Source organism: Mobula birostris, chromosome 7, assembly GCF_030028105.1.
Source record: "Mobula birostris isolate sMobBir1 chromosome 7, sMobBir1.hap1, whole genome shotgun sequence".
In the NCBI taxonomy this organism is placed as follows: domain Eukaryota; kingdom Metazoa; phylum Chordata; class Chondrichthyes; order Myliobatiformes; family Myliobatidae; genus Mobula; species Mobula birostris.
Genome location: NC_092376.1, coordinates 189772254 through 189793432, shown reverse-complemented (window position 1 = coordinate 189793432; position 21179 = coordinate 189772254).

Below are 21179 nucleotides of genomic sequence, written 5' to 3'. Positions count from 1 at the left end.
TGATACTTTGCAGCAGTTCAACTAAGCTAAAAATGTTTTATTCATGATTTTCATTTGTACTCAGTGTGTGAGGCTTCTCCTGATACTGTTTCTCTAGGACTGCATTGTCTTGGTGAAACCTTTCACCATGCTCGTCACTGACAGTGGCAAGATTTGCAAGGAAGTCAAAATGGGAATTTTTAGTGACATGCTGCACTTCATGGATTTGTATGCTTGAAGCATGTTGTCAACCAGCTGCATGTAGTTTGGTTTTCAGCAGTTGCCAAGAAAATTTTCAACAGCATCCTTGATTGCCTTCCATGTGATTGTCTCTGGTTCCAGAGGTTCTTTGAATTGCTTGTTATTGATGACCTGTTTGATTTTTGGGTCAACAAAAATACCTTTCTTAATCTTCACATCAGTTATTCTGACTTGAATTATGAATTGAAATAACAAATACAGGTGATTATATAAAAAAATGGTACATGTTAGGGAAATTTCATGGCGATTTTCATGATCAGCAACCCAGAATCCATAAGATGTACCCAAAGGTATTCAGGAAGCAAAATCTTTGTGGTCCAGTATAATCTAACCATAATAGAATAAAAGATTGTATCAACTAGGTGTTTGACCAGTGTGCAAATTATTATGCAAATACAAAAAGAAATAAATAACAATAATAAATGCATAAGCAATAAATATCAAGAAGATGAGATGAAGGGTCCTTGAAAGTGAGCCCAAAGGTTGAGATAACAGTTCAGTGATGGGGTGAGTGAAGTTATCCCCTTTGGTTCAAGAGCATGATGATTGAGGAATAATAGCTATTCCTGAACCTGGTGGTGTGAGTCGTGAAGCTCCTGTGCCTTCTTCCCAATGGCAGCAGTGGAAAGAGAGCATACGCTGGGTGGTAGAAGTCCCTGATAATGGATGCTGCTGTCCTGCGATAGTGCTTCATGTAGGTGTGCTTAATGGTGGGGAGGGCTTTTCCCGTGATGGACTGGGCTGTATCCACTACTTTTTGTAGGGTTTTCTGTTCAAGGGCAGTGGCATTTGTATACTAGTCTATGATATAGCTAGTCAATATACTTGCCACCACATATCTGTAGAAATTTGTCAAAGTTTTAGATGTTATAGAACATAGAATGGTACAGCACAGTACAGGCCCTTCGGCCCACAATGTTGTGATGACCTTTAAACCTTGCCTCCCATATAACCCCACACCTTAAATTCCTCCATATACCTGTCTAGTAGTCTCTTAAACTTCACTAGTGTATCTGCCTCCACCACTGACTCAGGCAGTGCATTCCACGCACCAACCACTCTCTGAGTAAAAAACCTTCCTCTAATATCCCCCATGAACTTCCCACCACTTACCTTAAAGCCATGTCTTCTTGTATTGAGCAGTGGTGTCCTGGGGAAAAGGCACTGGCTATCCACTCTATCTATTCCTCTTAATATCTTGTATACCTCTATCATGTCTCTTCTCATTCTCCTTCTCTCCAGAGAGTAAAGCCCTCGCTCCCTTAATCTCTGATCATAATGCATACTCTCTAAACCAGGCAGAATCCTGGTAAATCTCCTCTGTACCCTTTCCAATGCCTCCACATCCTTCCTATAGTGAGGCGACCAGAACTGGACACAGTACTCTAAGTGTGGCCTAACCAGGGTTTTATAGAGCTGCATCATTACCCCGTGACTCTGAAATTCTATCCGTCGACTTATGAAAGCTAACACCCCATAAGCTTTCTTAACTACCCTATCTACCTGTGAGACAACTTGCAGGGATCTGTGGGCATGTACCTCAGATCCCTCTGCTCCTCCACACTTCCAAGAATCCTGCCAAATCTTCGTAAACTCCTGAGGAAGTATAGGTGCTTCTGTGCTTTCTTTGTAACTTAAATGCTGGGCCCAGGACTGAACTTTGGAAATTATAACACCAAGAAATTTTAAGTTACTGATCCTCTCCACCTCTGATCCTCTGATGAGGACTGGCTCATGGACCTCCTCCTGAAGTCCATATCAGCTCCTTGATCTTGCTGACATTGAGTAAGAAATTGTTGTTGTGGCACCACTCAGCCAGATTTCCAATCTCCTTTCTATATGCTGATTCATCACCATCCGTGATTCAGCCCACAACAATGGTGTTATCAGCAAACTTGAATATGGCATTAGAGCTTTGTTAGAAGTATAAAGCGAGTTGAACTGGGGGCTAATACACAAGCTTGCGGTGAAGTGCGCTGATGGAGATGTTATTGTCAATCTGAACTGACAGCGGTCTACAAGTGAGGAAATTGAGGATCCAATTGTACAGGGTGGTATTGAGACCGAGATCTTGAAGCATATTTACTAATTTTGAAGGCATGATGGTATTGAGTACTGAGCTGTAATCAATAAAGAACATCCTGATGTATTCATTTTGCTGTCCAGATATTCTAGGGTTGAATGAAGAGCCAATGAAATGGAATCTGTGGTGGAGTTGTTGTGCCAGTAGGCAAATTGATGAGATCCAAGTCGCTTCTCAGGCAAGAGTTGATATATTTGTCCACCAGCCTCTCAAAGCAATTCATCACTGTGGATGTAAATGCTACTGGACGATAGTCATTGAGGCAGGTTACTACGAGAAGCCTGCTTGAGGCTGGTGTGTACCTCATAATGTCAAAGTGAGAAATTAAAGATACCTGCATCAGTAAACTCTCCAGCAAGTTACTCAGCACATGGCCAAATACTCCACATTGGTTTAATGTGAGTTCAGCCTGGTGAAGAATGCTCACATGTTGGTCTCAGAGACTGAAATCATAGAATCACTGGGGGCTGTGGGAATTCGTGATGGTTCATCCAAGTTTTGATGATCAAAGCAAGGATAGAATTTTTTTCTCAGATCGGTAAAGGCTATGCTAGTGCAGTGACACTGTTGTGAATTTTCACATCACCATTCACTCCCCCAGATGTGGTTCTCAAAATATGAGAAGTAATCCACATTTTTCAGGGTCTTATGAATGTTGACTATTGTGAGGGTTGTGTACAGTAATATAAAAGGGTTTTGCAGCCAATTTAAATTCCAATCTACCAAGCCTCTACACATCCTCTCTACCTTTGTCTTTAATTTACTATATTTAGTGATAAAGCAGGGAGGTAGAGTTGAAAGATAATCTGCTCACACATGACAATAAAACAATCAATGGTGACTGTGTACCTGACCACAGTGTGTGCATATGTCCAATGAAGAGACTGGGAACTACACCCAGTGTTCATATAACCAATGATGAGACCGGGAACTACACCCAGTGTTCATATATCAAATGATGAGACCGGGAACTTGACCCCAGTGTGCATATACAGTACTCAATGAAGAGACCGGGAACTTGACCCCAGTGTGAATATATCCAATAATAAGACCGGGAACTACACCCAAATGTGATTATATCCAATAATGAGCCAGGGAACTTCACTCCACTGGACAAATATCCAATAACGAGGTCGGGAACTACACCCAGTGTGCATATATCCAATGATGAGACAGAGAACTTGAACCGAGTGTGAATATATCCAACAACGAGTCTAGGAACTGGACCTGAATGTGCATATATCCAATGATGCGACAGTGAACTTGACCCCAGTGTGCACATAGCCCATAATGAGACTAGAAACTTCAACCGAGTGTGCATATATCCAATAATGAGACTGGGAACTTCACCAAGTGTGCATATATCCAATGATGATACTCGGAACTTGACCCAAGTGGGCATATATCCAACAATGAGACTAGGAACTTCACCCGAGTGTACGTAAATCCAATAATGAGACGGGTAACTTCACCCCACTGGACATATATGCAATAATGAGACTGTGAACTTCACCCAATGTGCATATATCCAAAGATGAGGCAGGGAACTTGAACCGAGTGAGCATATATCCAATAATGAGACAGGGCACTTGGCCCGAGTGTGCATATAATAATCAACAATGAGACACGGAAATTGACCCGAGTGTGCATAATTCCAATAATGAGACTGGGAACTTCACCAAGTGTGCATATATCCAATGATGATACTCGGAACTTGACCCAAGTGGGCATATATCCAACAATGAGACTAGGAACTTCACCCGAGTGTACGTAAATCCAATAATGAGACCGGGAACTTCACCCTACTGGACATGTATCCAATAATGAGACTGGGAACTTCAGCCAGTGTGCATGTATCCAATGATGAGTCAGCAAACTTGACCCCAGTGTGATTTTATCCAATGAAGAACTGGGAACTTGAACCGAGTTTGCATAAATCCAATAATGAGACAGGGAACTTGACTACGGTGTGCATATATCCCATAATGAAGAACTGGGAACTTGAACCGAGTGTGCACATATCCAATGATGAGACAGGGAAACTGACCCGAATGTGAAATTATCCAATAAAGAGACTAGGAACTTGACCTGAATGTGCATATATCCAATGATGAGACTCGGAACTTCACCCCAGTGTGCATATATCCAATGATGAGACCGGAAGCTTAACCCTGGTGTGCATCTATCCAATGATGAGACTGGGAACTTAACTGCAGTGTGCATATACCGTATTCAATGAAGCGACTGGGAACTTGACCCCAGTGTGATTACATCCAACGATGAGAATGGGAAGTTCACCCAAGTGTGATTCTATCCAATAATAAGACTGGGAACTATACACCAATGTGATTATATCCCATAATGAGACAGGGAACTTTTCCCCACTGGACAAATATCCAATAATGAGACTGGGAACTTTTCACCCCAGTGTGCATATACCCAATGATGAGACTAGGAACTTGATCCGAGTGTGCATATATCCAATATAGAGACAGGGCACTTGGCCCGAGTGTGCATATATCCAGTAATGAGACAGGGAACTTCACTCAGTATGCATATATCCAATAATGAGACCAGGAACTTGACCTGAATGTTCAAATATCCAATAATGAGACAGGGTACATCACCCCACTGGACATATATCCAATAATAAGAAGGGGAAATTCGCCCAGTGTGCATATATTCAAGAATGAGACAGGGAATTTGACCCCAGTCTGATTATATCCAATGAAGATGCAGGGATATTGACCCCAGTGTGATAATATCCAATGATCAGACTGGGAATTTGAACCTAGTGTGATGACATCCAATAATAAGACTGGGAACTACACCCCAATGTAATTATATCCAATAATGAGATGGGAGACTTCACCCCATTGTACATATATCCAATAATGAGACCGGTAACTACACCCAGTGTGCATATATCCAATAATGAGACTAGGAACTTCACCCAGTGTGCATATATCCAATAGTGAGACTAGGAACTTGACCCGAATGTGCATACATCCAATAATGAGGCAGGGAACTTCACCCCACTGGACATATATCCAATAATGAGACTGGGAACTTCACCCAGTGTGCATATATCCAATGATGAGACTAGGAACTTCACACCAGTGTGCATATATCCAACCATGAAACCGGGAGCTTCACCCGAGTGTGCATATATCAAACGATGAGACAAGGAACTTCACTCCAGTGTGCATATATCCAACCATGAAACCGGGAGCTTCACCCGAGTGTGCATATATCCAATGATGAGACTAGGAACTTCACACCAGTGTGCATATATCCAACCATGAAACCGGGAGCTTCACCCGAGTGTGAATATATCAAACGATGAGACAAGGAACTTCACTCCAGTGTGCATATATCCAACCATGAAACCGGGAGCTTCACCCAGTGTGCATATATCCAATGATGAGACTAGGAACTTCACACCAGTGTGCATATATCCAACCATGAAACCGGGAGCTTCACCCAGTGTGCATATATCCAATGATGAGACTAGGAACTTCACACCAGTGTGCATATATCCAACCATGAAACCGGGAGCTTCACCCAGTGTGCATATATCCAATGATGAGACTAGGAACTTCACACCAGTGTGCATATATCCAACCATGAAACCGGGAGCTTCACCCGAGTGTGCATATATCAAACGATGAGACAAGGAACTTCACTCCACTGTGCATATATCCAATGATGAGACTGGGAACCTCACCCAGTGTGCATATAACCAATGATGAGACTGGGAACTTGACCGCAGTGTGCATATACAGTATTCAATGAAGAGACCGGGAACTTGACCCCAGTATGATAACATACAATGATATGACTGGGAATTACACCCCAATGTGATTATATCCAATAATGAGACAGGCAACTTCACCCCACTGGACATATATCCAATAATGAGACTGGAAACTTCACCCCAGTGTGCATATATATCCAATAAAGAGACCGGGAACTACACCCAGTGTGCGTATATCCAATGATGAGACAGGTTACTTGAACCGAGTGTGCATATATCCAATGATGAGACTCAGAACTTGACCCATGTGTGCATATATCCAACAATGAGACTAGTAACTTCACCTGAGTGTGCATAAATCCAATAATGAGACGGGGAACTTCACCCCACTGGACATATATCCAATAATGAGACTGGTAACTTCACCCAGTGAGCATATATCCAATAATGAGACAGGGAACATGACCCGAGTGTGTATAAAAGAGACTAGGAACTTGACTTGAATGTGCATATATCCAATGATGACACTAGGAACTTCACCCCAGTGTGCATATATCCAATGATGAGACCAGGAGCTTAACCCCGGTGTGCATCTATCCAATGATGAAACTGGGAACTTAACTGCAGTGTGCATATACAGTATTCAATGAAGAGACTGGGAATTTGACCCGTGTGATTACATCCAACGATGAGACTGGGAAGTTCACCCAAGTGTGATTCTATCCAATAATAAGACTGGGAACTCTACACCAATGTGATTATATCCCATAATGAGACAGGGAACTTCACTTCACTGGACATGTATCCAATAATGAGACTGGGAACTTCACCCCAGTGTGCATATACCCAATGATGAGACTAGGAACTTGACCTGAGTGTGCACATATTCAATAATGAGACTAGGAACTTGATCTGAGTGTGCATATATCCAATACAGAGACAGTGCACTTGACCCAAGTGTGCATACATCCAGTAATGAGACAGGGAACTTCACTCAGTATGCATATATCCAATAATGAGACTAGGAACTTGATCCGAATGTCCAAATATCCAATAATGAGACAGGGTACATCACCCCACTGGACATATATCCAATAATAAGAAGGGGAAATTCACCCAGTGCGCATATATTCAACAATGAGACAAAGAACTTGACCCCAGTCTGATTATCTCCAATGAGGATGCGGGGATATTGACCCCAGTGTGATTATATCCAATGATCAGACTGGAATTTGAACCTAGTGTGATGAAATCCAATAATAAGACTGGGAACTACACCCCATTGTGATTACATCCAATAATAAGACTGGAAACTACACCCCAATGTAATTGTATCCAATAATGAGACAGGGAACTTCACCCCACTGGACAAATATCCAATAATGAGACCGGGAACTGCACCCAGTGTGCATATACCCAATGATGAGACAGGGAACTTGACCCCAGTGTTCACATATCCCATAATGAGACTAGAAACTTGAAGCTAGTGTGCATATATCCAATAATGAAACTGGGAACTTCACCAAGTGTGCATATATCCAACAATGAGACTAGGAACTTGACCCGAGTGTACATAAATCCAATAATGAGACGGGTAAATTCACCCCACTGGACATATATACAATAATGAGACTGGGAACTTCACCCAGTGTGCTTATGTCCAAAGATGAGACGGGGAACTTGAACCGAGTGTGCATATATCCAATAATGAGACAGGGAACATGACCCCGGTGTGCATATATCCCATAACGTGTTTAGAACCTTGATCCGAGTGTGCATATGTCAAATAATGAGACTGGGAACTTTACCCAGTGTGCAAATATCCAATGCTGAGACTAGAACTTGACCCAAGTGTGCATATATCCAACAATGAGAGTAGGAACTTGACCTGAGTGTACATAAATCCAATAATGAGACTGGGAACTTCACCCAGTGTGCATATATCCAATAATGAGACAGAGAACTTCAGCCTACTGAACATATAACCAATAACGAGACAGGGAACTTGACCCGAGTGTGCATATATCCGATGATGAGACAGGGAAACTGACCCGAATGTGAAATTTTCCAATAAAGAGACTAGGAACTTGACCTGAATGTGCATATATCCAAGGATAAGACTAGGAATATCACCCCAGTGTGCATATATCCAATGATGAGACCGGGAGCTTAACCCTGGTGTGCATCCATCCAATGATGAGACTGGGAACTTGACTGCAGTGTGCATATACAGTATTCATTGAAGAGACTGGGAATTTGACCCCAGTGTGATTACATCCAACGATGAGACTGAGAAGTTCACCCCAGTGTGATTTTATCCAATAATAAGACTCGGAACTATACACCAATGTGATTATATCCAATAATGAGACAGGGAACTTCACCCCACTGAACATATATCCAATGATGAGACTAGGAACTGGACCTGAGTGTGCACATATACAATAATGAGACTAAGAACTTGATCTGAGTGTGCATATATCCAATACAGAGACCGGGCACTTTGCCTGAGTGTACATATATCCTAGTAATGAGACAGGGAACTTCATTCAGTATGCATATATCCAATAATGAGACCTGGAACTTGACCTGAATGTTCAAATATCCAATAATGAGACAGGGAACATCACACCACTGGACATATATCCAATAATAAGACGGTGAAATTTACCCAGTGCGCATATATTCAACAATGAGACAGGGGAACTTGACCCCAGTCTGATTATCTCCAATGAAGATGCGGGGATATTGACCCCAGTGTGATTATATCCAATGACCAGACTGGGAACTTGAACCTAGTGTGATGAAATCCAATAATAAGACTGGGAACTACACCCCAATGTAATTATATCCAAAAATGAGATGGGAAACTTCACCCCAGTGGACATATATCCAATAATGAGACTGGGAACTTCACACAGTGTGCATATATCCAATGATGAGACTAGGAATTTCACCCCAGTGTGCACATATCCAATGATGAGACTGGTAGCTTAACCCCTGTGTGTATATATCCAATGATGAGACTGGGAACTTGACTGCAGTGTGCATATACAGTATTCAATGAGGAGACTGGGATTTTGACCCCAGTGTGATTACATCGAACGATGAGTCTGGGACGTTCACCCCAGCGTGATTATAATCAACAATAAGACTGGGAACTACACGCCAATGTGATCATATCCAATAATGAGACAGGGAACTTCAACCCACTGGACAAATATCCAATATTGAGACTGGGAACTTCACCCCAGTATGATATATATCCAATAACGAGACCGGGAACTACACCCAGTGTGCATATATCCAATGATGAGACAGGGAACTTGAACCGAGTGTGAATATATCCAATAATGAGTCTAGGAACTTGAACCAAGTGTACATATATCCAATAATGACACAGGGAACTTGACCCGAGTGTGCATATATCCAATGATAAGACAGGAATCTTCACCCGAGCATGCATATATCCAACAACGAGTCTAAGAACTTGACCCGGATGTTCAAATATCCAATAATAAGACAGGGAACTTGAACCGAGTGTGCATATAACCAACGATGAGACACGGAAATTCACCCGAGTGTGCATAATTCCAATAATTAGACAGGGAACTTCATCCAGTGTGCATATATCCAAGAATGAGATGAGGAACTTGACCAGAGTGTGCATATATCCAATAATGAGACTGGGAACTTCAGCCAGTGTGCATGTATCCAATGATGAGTCAGCAAACTTGACCCCAGTGTGATTTTATCCAATGAGGAACCGGGAACGTGACACCAGTGTGATTATATCCAATGATGAGACTGGGAACTTGAACCGAGTGTGAATATATCCAATAATGAGACAGGGAACTTGACCACAGTGTGCATGTATCCCATAATGAGACTAGAAACTTGACCCGAGTGTGCACATATCCAATGATGAGACCGGGAACTTGACTGCAGTGTGCATATACAGTATTCAACGAAGAGACTGGGAATTTGACCCCAGTGTGATTACATCCAACGATGAGAATGGGAAGTTCACCCAAGTGTGATTCTATTCAATAATAAGACTGGGAACTATACACCAATGTGATTATATCCAATAATGAGACAGGGAACTTTTCCCCACTGGACATGTATCCAATAATGAGACTGGGAACTTCACCCCAGTGTGCATATACCCAATGATGAGACCAGAAACTTGACCTGAGTGTGCATATATCCAATAATGAGGCAGGGAACTTCAGCCTGTGTGCATATATCCAATATAGAGACAGGGCACTTGGCCCGAGTGTGCATATATCCAGTAATGAGACAGGGAACTTCACTCAGTATGCATAAATCCAATAACGAGACCAGGAACTTGACCCGAAAGTTCAAATATCCAATAATGAGACAGGGTACATCACCCCACTGGACATATATCCAATAATGAGACTGGGAACTTCACACAGCGTGCATATATCCAATGATGAGACTAGGAAATTGACCTGAGTGTGCAAATATCCAATGATGAGAAAGGGAACTTCAGCATACTGGACATATATCCAATAATGAGACTGGAAACTTCACCCTGTGTGCATATGTCCAATGATGAGACAGGGATCTTGACCCGACTATGCCTATATCTAATAAAGAGTCAAGGAACTTGAAACAAATGTGCGTACATGCAATAATGAGGCTGGGAACTTCACCCAGTGTGCATACGTCCAATGATGAGACAGGGAACTTGACCCGAGTGTGCATATATCCAATAATGAGACAGGGGACATCACCCTATTGGACATATATCCAATATTGAGACTGAGAACTTCACCCCAGAGTGCATATATCCAATAATGAGAACGGGAACTGCACCCAGTGTGCATAGATCCAATGATGAGACAGGGAACCTGACCCCAGTGTGATTTTATCCAATGATGAGATTGGGAACATTGAAGCTTGTGTAATTATATCCATTAATAAGGCTGGGAACTACACAGCAATGTGATTATATCCAAGAATAAGACATTGAACTTCACCACACTGGACATATATCCAATAATGAGAATAGGAACTTCACCCCAGTGTGCATATATCCACTAATGAGACCGGGAACTACACCCAGTGTGCATATATCCAATAATGATACCTTGATCTTCACCCCATTGTGCATATATCCAGTAATGAGACTGGGAACTACACCCAGTGTGCATATATCCAATAATGATACCGTGATCTTCACCCAGTGCGCATATATCCAATGATCAGACGGGGAACTTGACCCGACTGAGCATGTACTCAATAATCAGACTAGGAACTTGACCCCGAGTGTGCATTTATCCAATAATTAGACTGGGAACTTCACCTAGTGTGCATGTATCCAATGATGACACTAGGAACTTGGTCCAAGTGTGAATATAACCAATTGTGAGACTAGGAACTTGACCCGAACGTGCATTTATCCAATAATGAGACCGGGTACTGCACCCCAATGGACATATATCCAGTAATGAGACTGGAAATTTCACCCAGTGTGCATATATGCAATGACGAGGCATTGAACTTGACCCGAGTGTGCATATATCCAAAAATGAGACTGGGAAATTGACCCCAGTGTACATATATCCAATCATGAGACTAGGAACTTGACCTGAGTGTGCAGATACCCAATAATGATACCAGGAACTTCACCCTACTGGACAGAAATCCAATAATGAGACTGGGATCCTCACCCAGTGTGCATATATATAATGATGAGACAGGGAACGTGACCTGAGCATGCATAAATCCAATAATAAGACAGGGAACTTGACACGAGTGTGCATATATCCAATAATGAGACAGGGAAATTCACCCCGTGTGCATATGTCCAATGATGATACTAGGACCTTGACCCAAGTGTACATATATCCAATAATGAGACAAGGAACTTGCCCTGAGCGTGCGTATATCCAATAATGAGACCAGGAACTTCACCCCAAGTGACATATATCCAATAATGAGACTGGGAACTTCACCCAGTGTGCATATATCCAATAATAAGACAGGGAGGTTGATCCGAGTGTGCATATATCCAATAATGAGGCAGGGAACTTCAAACAGTGTGCATTTATGCAATAATTGGACTACGAACTTGACCTGAGTGTGCATATATACAATGATGAGACAGGGAACTTGACCCCAGTGTGATTATATCCAATGAAGAGACAGGGAACCTGACCCCATTCAGGGAACCTGACCCCATTTTGATTATATCCAATGCTGAGACTGGGAACATTGAACCTAGTCTGATAATATCCATTAATAAGACTGGAAACTACACACCAATGTAATTATATCCAATAATTACACAGGGAACTTCACCCCACTGGACATATATCCAATAATGAGACCGGGAACTTCTCCCAGTGTGCATATATCCAATGATGAGACGAGGAAATTGACCGGAGTGTGTATATATCCAATAACCAGACAGGGAATTTGACCGTATTGTGCAAAAATCCAATAATGAGACCTGTAACTTTACCCTAGTGTAATTTCTGTCCAATGATGAGACCGAGTACTTGAACCCAGTGTGCATATTACCCATGACGAGACTGGGAGCATGATCCCACTGTGCATATATCCAATAGTTAGACAAGGAACTTGACCCTAACGTGCGTATATCCAATAATGAGACTGGAAACTTCACCCTGTGTGCATATATCCAATGATAAGACAGGGATCTTGACCCGAGTGTGCTTATATCCAATAAGGAGTCAAAGAACTTGAAACAAACGTGCATACATGCAATAATGAGACTGGGAACTTCACCCAGTGTGCATACATCCAATGATGAGACAGGGAACTTGACCCGAGTGTGCATATATCCAATAATGAGACAGGGAACTACAGCCTGTGTGCATATATCCAATGAAGAGACAGGGAACTTGACCCGAGTGTGCATATATCCAATAATGAGGCAGGGGACTTCAGCCTGTGTGCGTAGATCCAATGATGAGACAGGGAAACTGACCCCAGTGTGATTTTATCCAATGATGAGACTGGGAACATTGAACCTTGTGTGATTATATCCATTAATAAGACTGGGAACTACATAGCAATGTGATTATATCCAATAATAAGACATTGAACTTCACCACACTGGACATATATCCAATAATGAGAATAGGAACTTCACCCCAGTGTGCATATATCCAGTAATGAGACTGGGAACTACACCCAGTGTGCATATATCCAATAATGATACCTTGATCTTCACCCCAGTGTGCATTTATCCAATAATGAGACCAGGTACTGCACCCCAATGGACACATATCCAGTAATGAGACTGGAAATTTCACCCAGTGTGCATATATGCAATGACGAGACATTGAACTTGACCCGAGTGTGCATATATCCAAAAATGAGACTGGGAACTTGACCTGAGTGTGCATATACCCAATAATGATACCAGGAACTTCACCCTACTGGACTGAAATCCAATAATGAGACCGGGAACTACACCCAGTGTGCATATATCCAATGATCAGACGGGGAACTTGACCCGAATGGGCATGTACTCAATACTGAGACTAGGAACCTGACCCCGAGTGTGCATATATCCAATAATTAGACTGGGAACTTCACCCAGTGTGCATGTATCCAATGATGAGACTGAATACTTGAACCCACTGTGCATATTACCCATGATGAGACTGGGAGCATGACCCCACTGTGCATATATCCAATAGTTAGACAAGGAACTTGACCCTAACGTGCGTATATCCAATAATGAGACTGGGAAGTTCACCCAGTGTACATACGTCCAATGATGAGACAGGGAACTTGACCCAAGTGTTCATACATCCAATAATGAAACTAGGAACTTGACCTGAGTATGCATATATCCAATAATGAGACTAGTATCTTGACCTGACTGTGCATATATCCAGTAATTAGACCGGGAACTACACCCAGTGTGCATATATCCAATGATTAGATGCGGAACTTGACCTGAATGGGCATGTACTCAATAATCAGACTAGGACCTTGACCCAAGTGTGCATATATCCAATCATGAGACTAGGAACTTGACCTGAGTGTGCAGATACCCAATAATGATACCAGGAACTTCACCCTACTGGACAGAAATCCAATAATGAGACTGGGATCCTCACCCAGTGTGCATATATATAATGATGAGACAGGGAACGTGACCTGAGCATGCATAAATCCAATAATAAGACAGGGAACTTGACACGAGTGTGCATATATCCAATAATGAGACAGGGAAATTCACCCCGTGTGCATATGTCCAATGATGATACTAGGACCTTGACCCAAGTGTACATATATCCAATAATGAGACAAGGAACTTGCCCTGAGCGTGCGTATATCCAATAATGAGACCAGGAACTTCACCCCAAGTGACATATATCCAATAATGAGACTGGGAACTTCACCCAGTGTGCATATATCCAATAATAAGACAGGGAGGTTGATCCGAGTGTGCATATATCCAATAATGAGGCAGGGAACTTCAAACAGTGTGCATTTATGCAATAATTGGACTACGAACTTGACCTGAGTGTGCATATATACAATGATGAGACAGGGAACTTGACCCCAGTGTGATTATATCCAATGAAGAGACAGGGAACCTGACCCCATTCAGGGAACCTGACCCCATTTTGATTATATCCAATGCTGAGACTGGGAACATTGAACCTAGTCTGATAATATCCATTAATAAGACTGGAAACTACACACCAATGTAATTATATCCAATAATTACACAGGGAACTTCACCCCACTGGACATATATCCAATAATGAGACCGGGAACTTCTCCCAGTGTGCATATATCCAATGATGAGACGAGGAAATTGACCGGAGTGTGTATATATCCAATAACCAGACAGGGAATTTGACCGTATTGTGCAAAAATCCAATAATGAGACCTGTAACTTTACCCTAGTGTAATTTCTGTCCAATGATGAGACCGAGTACTTGAACCCAGTGTGCATATTACCCATGACGAGACTGGGAGCATGATCCCACTGTGCATATATCCAATAGTTAGACAAGGAACTTGACCCTAACGTGCGTATATCCAATAATGAGACTGGAAACTTCACCCTGTGTGCATATATCCAATGATAAGACAGGGATCTTGACCCGAGTGTGCTTATATCCAATAAGGAGTCAAAGAACTTGAAACAAACGTGCATACATGCAATAATGAGACTGGGAACTTCACCCAGTGTGCATACATCCAATGATGAGACAGGGAACTTGACCCGAGTGTGCATATATCCAATAATGAGACAGGGAAGTTCACCCAGTGTACATACGTCCAATGATGAGACAGGGAACTTGACCCAAGTGTTCATACATCCAATAATGAAACTAGGAACTTGACCTGAGTATGCATATATCCAATAATGAGACTAGTATCTTGACCTGACTGTGCATATATCCAGTAATTAGACCGGGAACTACACCCAGTGTGCATATATCCAATGATTAGATGGGGAACTTGACCTGAATGGGCATGTACTCAATAATCAGACTAGGACCTTGACCCAAGTGTGCATATATCCGATAATGAGACTAGGAACTTGCCCCAAGCGTGTATATACCCGATAATGAGACCGGGAACTTCACCCAGTGTGCATATATCCAATAATAAGACAGGGAGATTGACCCGAGTGTGCATATATCCAATAATGAGGCAGGGAACTTCAAACAGTGTGCATATATTCAATAATCGGACTATGAACTTGACCCGAGTGTGCATATATCCAATGATGAGACAGGGAACTTGACCCCAGTGTGATTATATAGAATGAAGAGACAGGGAACCTGACCCCATTCAGGGAACGTGACCCCAGTGTGATTATTCCCATTAATAAGACTGGGAACTACACAGCAATGTGATCATATCCAATAATAAGACATTGAACTTCACCAAACTGGACAGAAATCCAATAATGAGACTCGGATCCTCACCCAGTTTGCTTATATCCAATGATGAAACAGGGAACGTGACCCGAGCATGCATATATCCAATAATAAGACAGGGAACTTGACACGAGTGTGCATATATCTAATAATGAGACAGGGAAATTCACCCCGTTTGCATATATCTAATGATGAGACTAGGAGCTTGACCCAAGTGTACATATATCCAGTAATGAAACTAGGAACTTGACCTGAGTGTGCATATACCCAATAATGATACAAGGAACTTCACCCTACTGGACAGAAATCCAATAATGAGACTCGGATCTTCACCGAGTGTGCATATATCCAATGATGAGACAGGGAACGTGACCTAAGCGTGCATATATACAATAATGAGACAGGGAAATTCACCCCGTGTGCATCTATCCAATGATGAGACTAGGACCATGACCCAAGTGTACATGTATCCAATAATGAGACTAGGAACTTGCCCCGAGCGTGTGTATATCCAGTAATGAGACCGGGAACTTCATTCCACGTGACATATACCCAATAATGAGACTGAGAACTTCATCCAGTGTGCATATATCCAATAATAAGACAAAGAGATTGACCTGAGTGTGCATATATCCAATGATGAGACAGGGAACTTCACCATACTGGACATAAATCCAATAATGAGACTAGAAAATTCACCCCAGAATGCATATGTCCAAAAATGAGAACGGGAACTGCACCCAGTGTGCATAGATCCAATGATGAGACAGGGAACCTGACCCCAGTGTGATTTTATCCAATGATGAGACTGGGAACATTGAAGCTTGTGTAATTATATCCATTAATCAGGCTGGGAACTACACAGCAATGTGATTATATCCAATAACAAGACATTGAAATGCACCACACTGGACATATATCTAATAATGAGAATAGGAACTTCACCCCAGTGTGCATATATCCAGTAATGAGACCGGGAACTACACCCAGTGTGCATATATCCAATAATGAGACTAGGAACTTGACCTGAATGTGCATACATCCAATAATGATACCAGGAACTTCATCCTACTGGACTGAAATCCAATAATGAGACCGGGAACTACACCCAGTGTGCATATATCCAATAACGATACCGTGATCTTCACCCAGTGTGCATATATCCAATGTTCAGTCAAGGAACTTGACCCGAATGGGCACGTACTCAATACTGAGACTAGGAACTTGACCCCGAGTGTGCATATATCCAATAACTAGACTGAGAACTTCACCCTGTGTACATGTATCCAATGATGAGACTAGGAACTTGACCCAAGTGTGAATATAACCAATTGTGAGACTAGGAACTTGACCCAAGCATACATTTATCCAATAATGAGACTGGTTACTGCACCCCAATGGACATATATCCAGTAATGAGACTGGAAATTTCACCCAGTGTGCATATATGCAATGACGAGGCATTGAACTTGACCCGAGTGTGCATATATCTAAAAATGAGACTGGGATATTGATCCCAGTGTACATATATCCAATAATGAGACTAGGAACTTGAGCTGAGTGTGCCTATACCCAATAATGATACAAGGAACTTCACCCTACTGGACAGAAATCCAATAATGAGACTGGGATCCTCACCCAGTTTGCATATGTCCAATGATAGGACAGGGAACTTGACCCGAGTGTGCATATATCCAATAATGAGGCAGGGAACTTCAGCCTGTGTGCATATATCCAATAATTAGACTAGGAACTTGACCTGAGTGTGCATATATTCAATAATAAGACAGGGAACTTCACCCTACTGGACATATATCCAATAATGAGACTGAAAACTTCAATCCAGAGTGCATATATCCAATAACGAGAACGGGAACTGCACCCAGTGTGCATAGATCCAATGATGAGACAGGGAACCTGACCCCAGTTTGATTATACCCAATGATGAGACTGGGAATATTGAACCTTGTGTAATTATATCCATTAATAAGACTGGGAACTACACAGCAATGTGATTATATCCAATAGTAAGACATTGAACTAAACCACACTGGACATATATCCAATAATGAGAATAGGAACTTCACCCCAGTGTGCATATATCCACTAATGAGACCGGGAACTACACCCAGTGTGCATATATCCAATAATGATACCTTGATCTTCACCCCAGTGTGCATTTATCCAATAATGAGACCGGGTACTGCACCCCAATGGACACATATCCAGTAATGAGACTGGAAATTTCACCCAGTGTGCATATATGCAATGACGAGACATTGAACTTGACCCGAGTGTGCATATATCCAAAAATGAGACTGGGAAATTGACCCGAGTGTACATATATCCAATAATGAGACTAGGAACTTGAGCTGAGTGTGCATATACCCAATAATGATACAAGGAACTTCACCCTACTGGACAGAAATCCAATAATGAGACTGGGATCCTCACCCAGTTTGCATATGTCCAATGATAGGACAGGGAACTTGACCCGAGTGTGCATATATCCAATAATGAGGCAGGGAACTTCAGCCTGTGTGCATATATCCAATAATTAGACTAGGAACTTGACCTGAGTGTGCATATATTCAATAATAAGACAGGGAACTTCACCCTACTGGACATATATCCAATAATGAGACTGAAAACTTCAATCCAGAGTGCATATATCCAATAACGAGAACGGGAACTGCACCCAGTGTGCATAGATCCAATGATGAGACAGGGAACCTGACCCCAGTTTGATTATACCCAATGATGAGACTGGGAATATTGAACCTTGTGTAATTATATCCATTAATAAGACTGGGAACTACACAGCAATGTGATTATATCCAATAATAAGACATTGAACTAAACCACACTGGACATATATCCAATAATGAGAATAGGAACTTCACCCCAGTGTGCATATATCCACTAATGAGACCGGGAACTACACCCAGTGTGCATATATCCAATAATGATACCTTGATCTTCACCCCAGTGTGCATTTATCCAATAATGAGACCGGGTACTGCACCCCAATGGACACATATCCAGTAATGAGACTGGAAATTTCACCCAGTGTGCATATATGCAATGACGAGACATTGAACTTGACCCGAGTGTGCATATATTCAAAAATGAGACTGGGAAATTGACCCGAGTGTACATATATCCAATAATGAGACTAGGAACTTGAGCTGAGTGTGCATATACCCAATAATGATACAAGGAACTTCACCCTACTGGACAGAAATCCAATAATGAGACTGGGATCCTCACCCAGTGTGCATATATCCAATGATGAGACAGGGAACGTGACCCGTGCGTGCATATATCCAATAATAAGACAGGGAACTTGATACGAGTGTGCATATATCCAATAATAAGACAGGGAACTTCACCCCGTGTACATATATCCAATGATGAGACTAGGAACTTGCCCCGAGCGTGCGTATACCCAATAATGAGACCGGGAACTTCACCTCAATTGACATATATCCAATAAAGAGACTGGGAACTTCACCCAGTGTGCATATATCCAATCATGAGACAAGGAGATTGACCCAAGTGTGCATATATCCAATAATGAGGCAGGGAACTTCAAACAGTGTGCATATATCCAATAATTGGACTACGAACTTGACCTGAGTGTGCATATATCCAATGATGGGACAGGGAACTTGACCCCAGTTTGATTATATCCAATGAAGAGACAGGGAACCTGACCCCATTCAGGGAACCTGGCCCCATTGTGATTATATCTAATGATGAGAGTGGGAACATAGAACCTAGTCTGATTATATCCATTAATAAGACTGGGAACTACACAGCAATGTGATTATATCCAATAATTATGCAGGGAACTTCACCCCACTGGACATATATCCAATAATGAGACTGGGAACTTCACCCCAGTGTGCATATATCCAATGATGAGACCAGTATCTTGACCCAGTGTGCATATATCAAATGATCAGACGGGGAACTTGAGCCGAGTGTGCATATATTCAATAATGAGACTAGGAACTTGACCCGACTGTGCATATATTCAATAATGAGACAGCGAACTTCACCCAGTGTGCATATATCCAATGAGGAGACTAGGAACTTGATCCAAGTGTGCATATAACCAATAATGAGACTAGGAACTTGACCTGAGCGTACATTTATCCAATAATGAGATCGGGTACTGCACCACAATGGACATATATCCAGTAATGAGACTGGGAATTTCACCCAGTGTGCATTTATACAATGATGAGACGCTGAACGTGACCCGAGTGTGCATATATCCAATAATGAGATGTGGAACTTCACACAGTGAGCATACATCAAATGATGAGTCAGGGAACTTGATCCCAGTGTGCATATATCCAATAATGAGACTAGGAGCTTGACCTGAGAGTTTACATATCAAATAATGAGTCAGGGAACTTCACCCTAGTGGACATATATCCAATAATGAGACTGGGATCTTCAACCAGTGCGCATATATCCAATGATGAGACAGGGAACGTGACCCGAGTCTGCATATATCCAATAATGAGACTAGGAACTTGACGAGATTGTGCATATATCCAATAATGAGACAGGGATCTTCACCCTACTGGACATATATCCAATAATGAGACAGGGAACTGCATCCAGTGTGTATATATTCAATGATGAGACTGGTAACTTGACCCCAGTGTGATTATATCCATTGAAGATACAGGGAACTTGACATCAGTGTGATTATATCCGATAATAAGACTGTGAACTACACCACAGTGTGATTATATCCAATAATGAGAATGGGAACTACATCCCTGTGGGATTGTATCCAATATTGAGACAGGGAACTTCACCCCGCTGGACATATATCCAATAATGAGACTGGGAACTTCCCCCAGTGTGCATATATCCAATGATGAGACTGGGAGCATGACCCCACTGTGCATATATCCAATAATTAGACAAGGAACTTGACCCAAACGTGCGTACGTCCAATAATCAGACTGGGTACTTCACCCAGTGTGCATATGTCCAATGATGAGACAGGGAACTTGACCCGAGTGTGCTTATATCCAATAGTGAGGCAGGGAACTCCACCCAGTGTGCATATATCCAATAATGAGACTAGGAACTTGACCTGAGTGTGCATATATCCAACAATGAGACCAGGAACTTGACCCGAATGTGCATATATCCAATA